This window comes from Maylandia zebra, linkage group LG8, assembly GCF_041146795.1.
Source record: "Maylandia zebra isolate NMK-2024a linkage group LG8, Mzebra_GT3a, whole genome shotgun sequence".
NCBI lineage: Eukaryota > Metazoa > Chordata > Actinopteri > Cichliformes > Cichlidae > Maylandia > Maylandia zebra.
Window position 1 is genome coordinate 14,255,611 of NC_135174.1, and position 6,989 is coordinate 14,262,599.

A 6,989-nucleotide genomic window follows, 5' to 3' on the forward strand; every position below is an offset into this window, starting at 1 on the left:
AAAATGAAGATAACACTGTATATGGTTTTTTTTTTACCTTTATGCTTTGTGTAAACAACTAAGGTGTGTTGCTTAAATCCATGAAGTGCTACAGGGAAAATTACTTTTTATTTATGTAATTAACACATTTTGAACTCTTAAAGAAATATAACAAAAGGAAAGACACCCAGCTGAACTAAAATGATCCATGTAGCAAAGAAAAACTGTTGTGAGGTGCCAGCCTTATATCGCCTTTGGGCTTTTGGAGCCTTGACCTGACTTTTAAAAAAATAATTGAAAAAAAAAGCACTATGCTGCTGAAAAATAGATATTTGCAAAATTCTGCTTAAATATGTATTTTACCTGGTTAATGTGTGTGGCGGGGCGTGGTCTGCAGCGCCGCTGCAGGGGAGGCGGATGCACCTGAGCGGCACCCGCAATCACGCTTCGCCGCCTTAACGTCTGTGCTATCTGTTAGTGAGGGGATTTCCGGCTCTTTCGGCTCGGCTCACTAAAAAGAGCCGGCTCTTCAGGTTGTTTTGTTGCTTTAATTTATTATTAAAAATAATATAAAATTATGCACAAAAGGAATTACTGATGTTAAAAAAAGTGGTTTTATTTATATATGTTTTTATATATAAATGTGGTGGCCCCTAGAGACAAAGCACGTACAAATTCCAAAACAGAGCTACCTAGATCACTTAAATTACACAACTGAAAGCATATGTGTATGGTTTGTGTATTTATACACAAGCACTCACATATATTCAAATAATTAAAAAAAAAATTTCATTTACCTGTTACTACCACACACCAAATCAGGTCGTTGGTACTTGCTGGCTTGTGTAGCCACTAGGTAACAAAAGCACAACACTGCGCCCAGCATCCTGGAGCACTTCTGTTGTGTTTTGTACGTGCTTCAGAGTTTTTACGTGCTTACACTCAGTAGCACAGGAAGTTCCTGTGCTACTGAGTGTAAAAGAGTGTAAGAGAGGGTGAGAGAAAGAAAAAAAAAAACACGTGACAGCTCGGGATAAGGAGCCGGCGTCGTTCACGTCAAAGAACCGGCTCTAAGAGCCATTTCGTTCGGGAACGACCCATCACTAACACATTACTATTGCTAACCTAACCCAAAAACAGTAGTCTAGTCTAAGGCTACGTCCACACGTACCTGGGTATTTTTGAAAACGCAGATTTTTTCTATGCGTTTGCACCTTTCGTCCACACGTAATCAGCGTTTTCGGTCACTAAAAACTGAGATTTCTAAAAACTCCGAGCAGGGTGGATATTTTTGAAAACTCAGTTTTTGCATTTACGGACGAGAAAAACGCAGAAAACGCAGCGTCAAAGGTGTGCGCATTTTTTGACGTCACACTGTGCGCCACGTTATTGTTTCGGTGAAATGAATTTCTACAATACTATTACTGTTAATTGTACTCTCTGTAGTGTTTAAATGCTTACATATACACACACAGTTACTATCCCTCCACACATACGACTCGGTTCTGCTTCTATGCCCCAGCTTTGTTTAGGCTTCTAGACTTCTGATTGGCCAACATTTCTGCACGGTTAGGAATATATCGCCACCTGTTGCTTTGGCATGTTCCTAGCAGCGTTTTCCTTCATTTCTGCCTTTACATGTGGACAGGATTATTTTTCAAAACGACAATGGAAAATCTCCGTTTTCAAAAATACCCGTGTACGTGTGGACGTAGCCTAAGTATCACATTACAATTAAAAGAAACATAAAGAATACAAGGATTATAACTGAACAGAAGGCTAGGCTATCGATAATAATAATTTCTTATAGGTTACTCTACAATAGGCTGCAAAAAGCCTGAATGATTAAAAAACTGATAATGTCATTATAATTGTATATCTTTATATAGAGAAGTAACCTCTCAGGTTCACAATGACATTTTCTGTGAAAACATTTTATTAGCCCTATACCTGAATTTGCATAATTTCATGACTCATGTTAAAAGTAGGTCTGTTACAGGCCTACAGTATAAACTTGTAAAGTGACTTACATATAATTCGTGTATTTTTTAAAAACAACTGACTAAAACTATAGTTTTTACAATATTTGCATGTCAAATTAACAGAATTTTTTTTGTTATGAGTATTAAAGTATTTCACTGTTTTTGTTCCCACTATTTGTAGTTTTAACAAATAAATTTGATTATAATAACACATTGATGTTGTAAATATAACAAAGACATTCTGTTTAATAGTTTACAAAAATTCACTGTGATTGAAACATTTCTGTAGGGATTTTACATAGTTTTATGTCAATTTCACTGCCATTTTTTACAGTGTAGGGCTAATCTGCAGGTATAGACAAGAAATAAAAAACAAGACATAGGGGATTTTTCCAAATATTTTCACAATATTATAGTGTGGTGTGACTAAAGCATGGCGGGATCACAGGTTGTTGCTTTGAGCCATTTTTATTACACGCGGCTGCAGCTCACAAGCTGCCAGCCGGACATACACCACACCACAACCACCCACCAAGTCCCTGTGTTTTAACAGGCGGGCGTGGTCTGCCCGCCACATATAGTTAAATTATGTTTTGTCATTGCAAAACCATAACATTTTTAATGCGCTGTGTTTGTGTTTTAATGCACTTGTTTGGATATAATGTGCCATAAATATTTTCTTAATGCCTGGTTTAAGTCACAGGTTTATTTACAGGTTTGCCACCATTTGGTGCTGTTACCCCATTGATTCAGCATTACTGTGCTTGTGTTTCCAGATGTCCTGCTGGTCACATGAATTTGGCTGGGAAATTCTTTGCTTGTATTACACTTTATCCTTTACCTCATTCTCATGTTTACCATTCACAAGCAGCTGGGGCCAAAATCGTCATTGTAGGAAATATGGTGAGAAAGTTACCATCAGTTGGCAATATACCAGGGGTACATGTTTAATGATATACTGTGAACAACATGACAACTTCCTCCTCTTGTTCAGGCGAAGGATGGAGTTGTCAATCAGGCTCTGCTCCACCCTTACAAGCCAAACCTGAATCACTTTTTTGCAAATCTTTGGACAGATCCAGTAGCGGTTTTTGATACGGGCGACACGGGCGGTTGCCCGGGGCGGCATCGTGGTGGGGGGGGGGGGGGGGGCGGCATCACGGGCATCGGCAAAAAATAAAAATAAAAAAATTCCTCGTACTCATGCTGCCCCGATGTCATGCTAGCGCATACTGGGGATGACATAGGCACCGATCTTTCTATCGCCCATTTGCTGGGAGTAAGGGTGCCCTCCGTTTGCGAGGAGGCCTATTGCTTGCGGCACAGGGAGGAGATTTACAGTTTGATGATTTAAAGTCTCACACACAACCCATTGAAAGGGGAGGGGGCCCTGCTGCTTCCAAATAGAGCACATTTCACTTATAATGTTGTCAATCCAAGCTCATTATGTATTCCTGATTTGAATCCTGGGTTGTGCGAGGTGCCAGAGGGAGTGTTCGCCCAGGGCGCCAAAGAGGCTAGGACCGCCACTGGACAGATCCCTGCGCAAGAGATGGATGTTACAAATGTTTATGCAAATGGCATAAAAATGTTGTTGTTACATTTTCAAATCAGATCTTCACAGCAATAAAAAACTGAATGTAGCTTTCTTATCTTTCTCCTTTAATGTCTGTTTTGTGACACTGAACAAGGAGCTGCGTATAAATCAGGATAGTAACTGTCTGGTAGTGATTTTTGCTGGTCCTAAACCTCCTGGTCAGCAACATTCTGCTCATCAATCTACAGTGTTGGGGGGTAACGGAATACATGTACCAGCGTTACATATTTAAAATACAAAATATGAGTAGATGTAGTCCCTTACAGTCACTGTTTAAAAAGGTGATAATCAGAATACAGTTACTTTGTTGGAATAAAGGGATTACACGGCGGTCTTTCCCTGTTTCATATGTTAGACTATGCCCTATTTTTGGAAATTCCACACCGGTGGAAACCCAAACAAAACACGCATTAAGAGACTCTAATGTCTGTGTCTCAATCTTGTGGCCCATATCATCCCTCCTTGCATCCGTGACGTGAAGAAATATTTTAAACAATTATTATTCAAAAACTTATTTAATATGAAGGCATATTCAATAGGCAATAGGCAGAGTGTTACAGGCGTAGCCCTAAAGAAAGTAGCCTCATGGGCAGTGTAGTCCGAGCTGCAGGGAGAATGTGTGGGACTGCTCCTCCCGTTATGTGTGTGTGAGCATGGGGGAGGGAGAAAAAAGGAGAGTCGAAAAGTACAAATTGTCACCGAGCAGAAACGGGAGCTGAAAGCATGTAAATATAATAATAACCACCGCAGCCAGAGGTCCCTTTACTACGGTTTGGAGCCGTGGATCTGGTTTATATACGCGTGGAATAGTTTTCTACACGAGATCGCTGCAAAAAGTGCAGCCTTACCTAATGTCCACCTACTGTTACTCATTTTATATTAAGATTTAAAAATCTAGTTGGTATTGGCATGGTGAGTAACCTTCAGTTATAGTAAAATAAATCACACAGCAATAGTACATTCATGTAGTTGTAAAAAAGCATGATAATGTATTAAGTAATCCAAAGTATTCAGAATACGTTACTCTCATTGAGTAACATAACAGAATACGCTACAAAATACATTTTGAGGCATGTATTCTGTAATCTGAAGTGGAATACATTTTAAAAGTAACCTTTCCAACACTGTTAACCTACTCATTGCCATGTTTAGGCGTGTTTAGGCATGTAGCTAAAGAACCAGTCTATCAGTATTCACATACTGATTATTTTCACTTGACTAAGCTTGAGTCAAGTCAAGTCAAGTAGCTTTATTATCATTTCAACCAGTGGTACAGTACACAGAGTAACTTGACAAAATTCTTCCAAGACCATGTTGCTACATATATAGTTTATAACAAACAAACAAAACAGGACTACATAAAGTGTAAGTGTGCAAGAATTTCAAAAAAAGCAACAACAAAAAAAACAGTGCAACGCCAGACAGAATGGAACGATACAGACACAAGAAAGTCCAGACAAAACAGTGCAACAGAAAAGTACAACAATAACAGTGGGTTGTGCAAAAAATAACTTGGTGTGTGAAGGTGTGCATGTGTGTGTGTATGAGACTGTGCACATAAGTGCTTGAGGTAGTGACGTGTGTGAGCGAATCATTGTATGTGTCAGTCCAGTCACAGTGTTCAGGAGTCTGAAGGTGTCATGATCCTGGGTCCTTTTGACCCAGCGTTTTGTGTTTTCTCTTCGCGATTTTGGTTCTGTTCTTCCTCTGGTTAGTGTTTACTCTGTTCTGCCCGTGTGTTCCTGTATCTAGTCCGCGTTTCTTAGTTTGTGTCCTTTCATGTGTAAGTTCCTGTTTTATTGTGAAGGTCTGTGTCTTATGTGAGTGTTTTCAGTTTGCCTCCCTAGTCTCGTCATGTTAATTACTCCCAGCTGTGTCCCCACCTGTATGTAATCCCCCTGTGTTCTCTGAGTGTATTTAAGTTGTGTCTTCTGTCATAGTAGTTGCTGGTTCGTCTGTGTTGTTTCCCCTCGGTCTCCCTGCACGTATTTCCCCGGACCTCCCTGCACCGTCATTCTTGGTTTGTGTTGTTAGTTTACCCAGTTTAGGTTTCAGTTTCATGTTCCTAGCGCCTTTGTTGTTTGCATTTTTGTTGTTAATAAACACTCACCTGCACCAGAGCTGCCGCCTTTTGGTCCTATATATATTCCACACGGCTTGCCCCCGCAAACCGTGACAGAAGGTTTGGGGGAAGCGACTGTTTCACAGTTTGGCAGTCAATTTATCCATCGGAATATGAATGTAAATTAATGGGTGAACGTGACATGTGCTATAAAGCGCTTTGGGTGCTATGGGACAGCAGAAAACTGTTATGTAAGAAATCAGTTCTTTTACCATTTACAACCTGATTGTTAAGTACCACTCCCATCCTTCTTTCTCTGCTCCTTTCATTATCTTCTCAAGCATGAAGTCTTTATCAAAAGGATCATCCTCCCACATGTCTCAGTATTGGATCAGGAATATAAGGCAGGATGGAGTGTGTCGTCACAGAAAACCCAAACTGCAATTAGAAAAAAAAAGGAGTGGTAGTAGGAATATGGACGGGGTGTGTTTGGAGCAACAAGCAAACATAAGAATAAAAACGTCACAAAAGGTTACTTTAAGTCCAACATTAGGCAATGAAACTGCGTGTGTGTGTGTTTGAGTTGATTTAGTCATAGTGTTAAAGACACTGTTTACTATCTGCCGTATTCCTGAATTCCCAACATAGTTTCCAGCTACTGACAACTAAATATATCGACATTGTTGATGAAAGCAGTTGTATGAAATGTTTAGCCACATCAGTCCAACCTTTATTTTATGTGTCAATATTTAAATGTGATATACAATAAATATGTAAGCGAATCAAGTGTGTGTTTTTAATGTATAGTCTATAAGGAAAATAAATAATGGAATCCTGCAGGTTTAAAACCTGATACATGTTCTACTTTCATAATGAACCTTTGAAATCGTTTAACCAGGGCCATGAAGCAGCTGCAAATTTTCTTTTAAAAGTTACGATTAAGCAAATGGAACCCATGCACACATTGCACTAAATTTCAGCTGAATAAAAATTCTTATTCTAATAATATTTCTTTGACTGAAATTTGCGTTTCAAACAAATATATTTGCCTGCATTAATATTTAACACCACAGAGACTCATACCTAACAGGCTGAGTTGCAAATGTGTGGTATTTTTAGCTTAGCTCAAAGCTGCTGAGATGTCTGTCTGCTGCAGTGGTGTCTAAATGTGTCATTAAAGGTATTCAGTTTTTCCACATCAGATGGGAGTGACCAGGTAAGAGGATGGGGAAGTATTGCAATGAACGCTAGACCAGCTCAGACTCCGTGTCTGAGTGCTTTCGACTGGAATTTCTTGTTTTCAAAGTTTGGAGGAACTGTCTTCCTCTGTGAAACCACACCTTTACATGTGTGCTGGCTGCACCTATTT